The 6,000-nt window shown below is 37.3% G+C and overlaps 1 protein-coding gene across 5 annotated transcripts in view; it reads left to right on the top strand.

Moving 5' to 3' along the window:
• PARP11 (poly(ADP-ribose) polymerase family member 11) overlaps positions 1-6,000 on the top strand; it is a 55,909-nt gene that overhangs the window by 10,383 nt on the left and 39,526 nt on the right. The window lies entirely within an intron of this gene.

Below are 6,000 nucleotides of genomic sequence, written 5' to 3' on the forward strand. Positions count from 1 at the left end.
ACTGGGAAGGGACACTTGGAAGCTTGTATGTGGTTTCTCCTAGACTTCACCCCGTGTGCTTTTCCCCTTTGCTGATTTTACTCTATGTTCTTTCACTATAATAAAGTGTAACCGTGAGTAGAGCAACTTTTGAGTCTTGTGAGTCCTAGCAAATCATCAACCCTGAGGGTTGTCTTAGGGACCCCTGACATAAAGGGCATCTTCAGAATACCTTTATCTAACAACTTAATGGTGAAAGACGACTTTCTCCCTGAGATCAAGAACAAGGCAATGATATCCATTCTTTATTCAGTATTCTACTAGAAGTTCTAAGGAAAAAGGAAAGGAAAAAAGGCATCTAAATCTTAGAAGAAAGAAAGAAAGCTGTCTTTATTCAGATGATATGATGCCTGTGTAAAAATCTGATGGAATCTTTAAAAAGCTCTTAGAACTAATAAATGAGTTTCATAAGGTTGCTAGATACGGAATTCATACACAAAAATCAGTGTATCTCTCTATACGCTAGCAATGTGTAATCAGAAATTGACTTTTGAAATGCAGTTCCACTTACAGTACTGTCAAAAATGTGAAATAAGTAAGCCTGAAAGTAGCATACAAGATTTGCAGTATCTGTACATGGAAACTTACAAAATATTCTTGAAAAAATTAAGACCTAAATAAGTTGAGAGACACAATTTATTCATGGGTTAGAATACTCAATATTGTTAAGATGCCAATTTTCTCCAGACAGATTGATAATTCAGTGCAATCCCAGTAAAAATAAAATCAAAGGACCTAGGATAGCCAAAGCAATTCTGAAAAAGAACAAATTTGGAGAGCTAATGTTACCTGATTTAATGATTCAGTGTGAAACAACAATAATCAAAACGGTGTAGTGTTGGCATCAAGTTAGGGAAGTTAATTAATGGAATGGAATAGAGTAAAAAATAGGGCCACAAACACGTGAGTTTTTAAATAAGGTAAGATTCAGTGGGAAAAGGACAGTTTTAACTAATGGTGCTGAAACAATTGGATACCCATATGCAGAAAAATGAACTTCACTCCATACTTTGCTATACTATAAGAATTATATAGTATATAGTATATAAAATATAGTCTATAATTTATATAGCATATAAAATATACTAATATATAGTATATAAAATTTATATACTATAAAATTTACTAAAATGGATCATAGACCTAAATGCAGAATTTAAAACTACGAATTTCCAGGTAAAAGAAAAAATATACATATATATTTTATGTTTTGAGACAGAGTCATGCTCGGTTGCCTAGGCTGTAGTGCAGTGGTGTGATCATAGCTCATTGTAACATTGAACTCCTGGGCTCAAGCAATCCTCTTTCTTGTCTCCCAAGTAGCTGGGACTACAGGTGCATGCTACCATGCCCAGCTAATTTTTAAATTTTTTGTAGAGATGAGGTTTTGCTGTGTTCCCCAGGCTAGTCTCAAACTACAGACTTCAAGTAATCTAGTCTAAAACTCCTGGTCTCAGTCTTCTGGCTGCAGTCTCCCAAAGTGCTGTGATTACAGAGATGAGCCACTACATCTGACTGAGCAAAATTGTTTTCAAATTTTAAAATTTGTATTTCTCTAATGACTAATGATGTTGAACATCTTTTCATGTATTTGCCATCTGCTTGTTTTCTTTGGTATAGTGTTAGCTAGCATTGGTTAGGCATGGTGTCTTGCTTGGTCGCCCAGACTGGAGTGCAGTGGCACGATCTCGGCTCACTGCAAGCTCCGCCTGCCAGGTTCACGCCATTCTCCTGCTTCAGCCTCCGGAGTAGCCGGGGCTACAGGCGTCCTCCACCACACCCGCCTAATTTTTTTGTATTTTTGGTAGAGATGGGGTTTCACCGTGTTAGCCAGGTGGTCTCAATTTCCTGACCTCGTGATCCACCCACCTCTGCCTCCCAAAGTGCTGGGATTACAGGCGTGAGCCACCGCACCCGGCCTACATCTGCCATTTTGCTTTTTGTTTTCTATTTAATTTTTTTCAAATGTTGAAATATTCACCTCTATATAATAATGTATCTTGGAGATAGTACCCAAATCTAAACATGAATTTATTTACGTTTCATATACGCCTTATATGCATAGTTCAAAGGTAATTTTATATAACATTTTTCATACTTTTGTGTGTGAAACAAGGTTAATATACACTGATCCATTAGAATGCAAAGATGTCGTATCTCTACCACCCATGTGGACAAATCTGTGGTGAATTGGCATTATCATTTCTGACTCTGAATTTACATGCTACCAATAAGCATTCATTTTCTTACATTATTCATACATAAGTTCTTTTGTTTTTTGTTTTTTTTTGAGATGGAGTCTCACTCTGTCGCCCAGGCTAGAGTGCAGTGACATGGTCTCAGCTCACTGTGACCCCCAGCTCCTGGGTTCAAATGATTCTCGTGCCTCATCCTCCCAAGTAACTGGGATTACAGGCACACACCACCACACCTGGCTAATTTTTTTTTTTTTAATAGTTTCACCATGTTGGCCAGGGTTGTCTTGAATTCCTGACCTCAAGTGATCCACACACCTGAGCCTCCCAGGGTGCTGGGATTACAGGCGTGAGCCACCACACCCAGTCTGAATATTCATACATAAAGTCTTAACAGTAAAAAGTATGATATGCATTTAATACAGTAAAAAAATAATGTGTTCAGGATAACTAAGCAGTGCAATAGCATAACCAGAATATGTTTATCAGATGTTAAACAACAGCAGCTTCAAACAGTGGCAAGCTTTGTCTTCACCTATGATGCTGTGTCTTGATTAAAATGTTCCTATACACTGTATTTTTTGACTTTAGGTAAAACATCAGAAGCGATTGAGGGACCAAGTAGTGGGTCCTATAGAGATGAGGAAGCATTTTGCTGAATGGCTTTTAAAAATGTTTCTTTTAGAGTCATCTACCTCATTAACAATGGTTTTTGTCTTAGAAATCTTTCTTTGATGTTATAAATTGACATGAATTCTTGTTTGGTGTGAATGCACACTGCTCCAGACCTTTAATAATCTCATCACATGTTTTATCATGTTATCTACAGCCACTTTCTCTGCATTGTTAATGTTATCTTCATCACTTGTTATCAAATCACCTTGATTCAGAACCATTTTAACTATTTCATCATTGATACTGAATGAACAACTGGAGCCTCATTATCAATGTTAGAAACATCTTCGATATTCACTTCTTCCAGCTTACCGATAGACTCTGGAGGTACATTTTTTGCATATGTAAGGAGGTTATACATCTTTTTTTTTTTCCTTTGGATGATATACAGAATCCTTTGAAATCACCAATTGTTCATCATCAACACTGAACATAGTCACAGGCCAGAACGACTATGTCTTCAGTCATTGTATTCTGAGTGTTGGCAACTGCATATATGGCATCCTCCACACTAAACTGCTTTTGAAAACTTTCTACACCCATATTTCTGTTCACTATTACCAGCATGCTATTCAAGAATATATTTTTATATTTACTCTTTATTGAACTAAGGATATCCCAGTCACATGGCTTAATTAATGAAGTCACATTTCAGGGAAAGCACATGGTGTAAACATTTTTTTTTTTTATGGGAATTTCAGCTGGAGGATGAAGAGACCAGTTGCCAAGGAATAACAAAATCTTACAGTTCTTACCCAGTCCAGCTTCACTGCAGTAAGCATGAGCCACTAGTACAAAATGTTTGTGAAACTAGTCAGAAAAAAAGTTTCTGGTGATGCATGCCTTTTCTTTTCCCTTTTTTTTTTTTTTTAAGCATAATAGTGGACTGGTAAGAAATTCACTCCTTGAATACAGTGAGAACATGAGGTTTTGCCTGTCAAAGCAAATTTACACTTATGTGTGTATTCGCATATCCCAGCACAGTTATTCTGTCCTTGGCATCTTTAATTCCTGTAAGGGCCATCTCAGCAGCTGTAATTGGTATCTTTCTGGGACAATAATGTCAAAACAGTGATGTTTCATCAGCATTATAGACTTGTTCTAGTGTCAGATGTTTATTAGCAATGACCTTGGCAAACTCATCAAAGAATTTCTCTGTTGCTTCATGATCACCATGTTTTATCCCTACATGTCTTTAAAAATTTAATGTTGTATCTTTTTTTCTTATTATTATACTTTAAGTTCCAGGGTACATGTGCACAATGTGCAGGTTTGTTACATATGTATGCATGTGCCATGTTGGTTTGCTGTACCCATTAACTCATCATTTACATTAGGTATTTCTCCTAATGCTATCCCTCCCCCATCCCACCACCCACAGCAGGCCCTGGTGTGTGATGTTCCCCACCCTGTGTCCAAGTGTTCTCATTGTTCAGTTCCCACCTATAAGTGAGAACATGCGGTGTTTGGTTTTCTGTCCTTGTGATAGTTTGCTCAGAATGATGGTTTCCAGCTTCATCCATGTTGTTGCAAAAGGACATGAACTCATCCTTTTTTATGGCTGCATAGTATTCCATGGTGTATATGTGCCACATTTTCTTAATCCAGTCTATCATTGATGGACATTTGAGTTGGTTCAAAGTCTTTGCTATTGTGAATAGTGCCACAATAAACATATATGTGCATGTGTCTTTATAGTAGAATGATTTATACTCCTTTGGGTATATACCCAGTAATGGGATCGCTGGGTCAGATGGTATTTGTAGTTCTAGATCCTTGAGGAATTGCCACACCGTCTTCCACGATGGTTGAACTAGTTTACACTCCCAGCAACACTGTAAAAGCGTTCCTATTTCTCCACATCCTCTCCAGTGCCTGTTTCCTGACTTTTTAATAATCGCCATTCTAACTGATGTGAGATGGTATCTCATTGTGGTTTTGATTTGCATTTCTCTGATGACCAGTGATGATGAGCATTTTTTCATGCTCATTTGACTGCATAAATGTCTCCTTTTGAAAAGTGTCTGTTCATATCCTTTGCCTGCTTTTTGATGGGGTTATTTGATTTTTTTTCTTGTAAATTTGTTTAAGTTCTTTGCAGATTCTGAATATTAGCCCTTTGTCAGATGGGTAGATTGCAAAATTTTTCTCCCATTCTGTAGGTTGCCTCACTATGATGGTAGTTTCTTTTGCTGTGCAGAAGCTCTTTAGTCAGATCCCATTTGTCAATTTTGGCTTTTGTTGCCATTGCTTTTGGTATTTTAGTCATGAAGTCCTTGCTCATGCCTATGTCCTGAATGGTATTGCCTAGGTTTTATCCTAGAGTTTTTATGGTTTTAGGTCTAACATTTAAGTCTTTAATCCATCTTGAACTAATTTTTGTGTAAGGTGTAAGGAAGGGATCCAGTTTCGGCTTTCTACATATGGCTAACCAGTTTTCCCAGCACCGTTTATTGAATAGGGAATCCTTTCCCCATTTCCTGTTTTTGTCAGATTTGTCAAAGATAAGATGATTGTAGATGTGTGGTGTTATTTCTGAGACCTCTATTCTGTTCCGTTGGTCTATATGTCTGTTTTGGTACCAGTACCATGCTGTTTTGGTTAATGTAGCCTTGTAGTATAGTTTGAAATCAGGTAGCAGGATGCCTCCAGTTTTGTTCTTTTTGCTTAGGATTGTCTTGGCAATGTGGGCTGTTTTTTGGTTCCGTATGAACTTTAAAGTAGTTTTTTCCAATTGTGTGAAGAAAGTCATTGGTAGCTTGATGGGGATGGCATTGAATCTATAAATTACCTTGGGCAGTATGGCCATTTTCACGGTATTGATTCTTTCTGTCCATGAGCGTGGAATGTTCTTCCATTTGTTTGTGTCCTCTTTTATTTCGTTGAGCAGTGGTTTGTAGTTCTCCTTGAAGAGGTCCTTCATATCCCTTGTAAGTTGGATTCCTAGGTATTTTATTCTCTTTGTAGCAATTGTGAATGGGAGTTCACTCATGATTTGGCTCTCTGTTATTGGTATATAGGAATACTTGTGATTTTTGCACATTGATTTTGTATCCTGAGGCTTTGCTGAAGTTGCTTATCAGCTTAAGAT

Source organism: Rhinopithecus bieti, unplaced genomic scaffold, assembly GCF_001698545.2.
Source record: "Rhinopithecus bieti isolate Rb0 unplaced genomic scaffold, ASM169854v2 scaffold_81889, whole genome shotgun sequence".
NCBI lineage: Eukaryota > Metazoa > Chordata > Mammalia > Primates > Cercopithecidae > Rhinopithecus > Rhinopithecus bieti.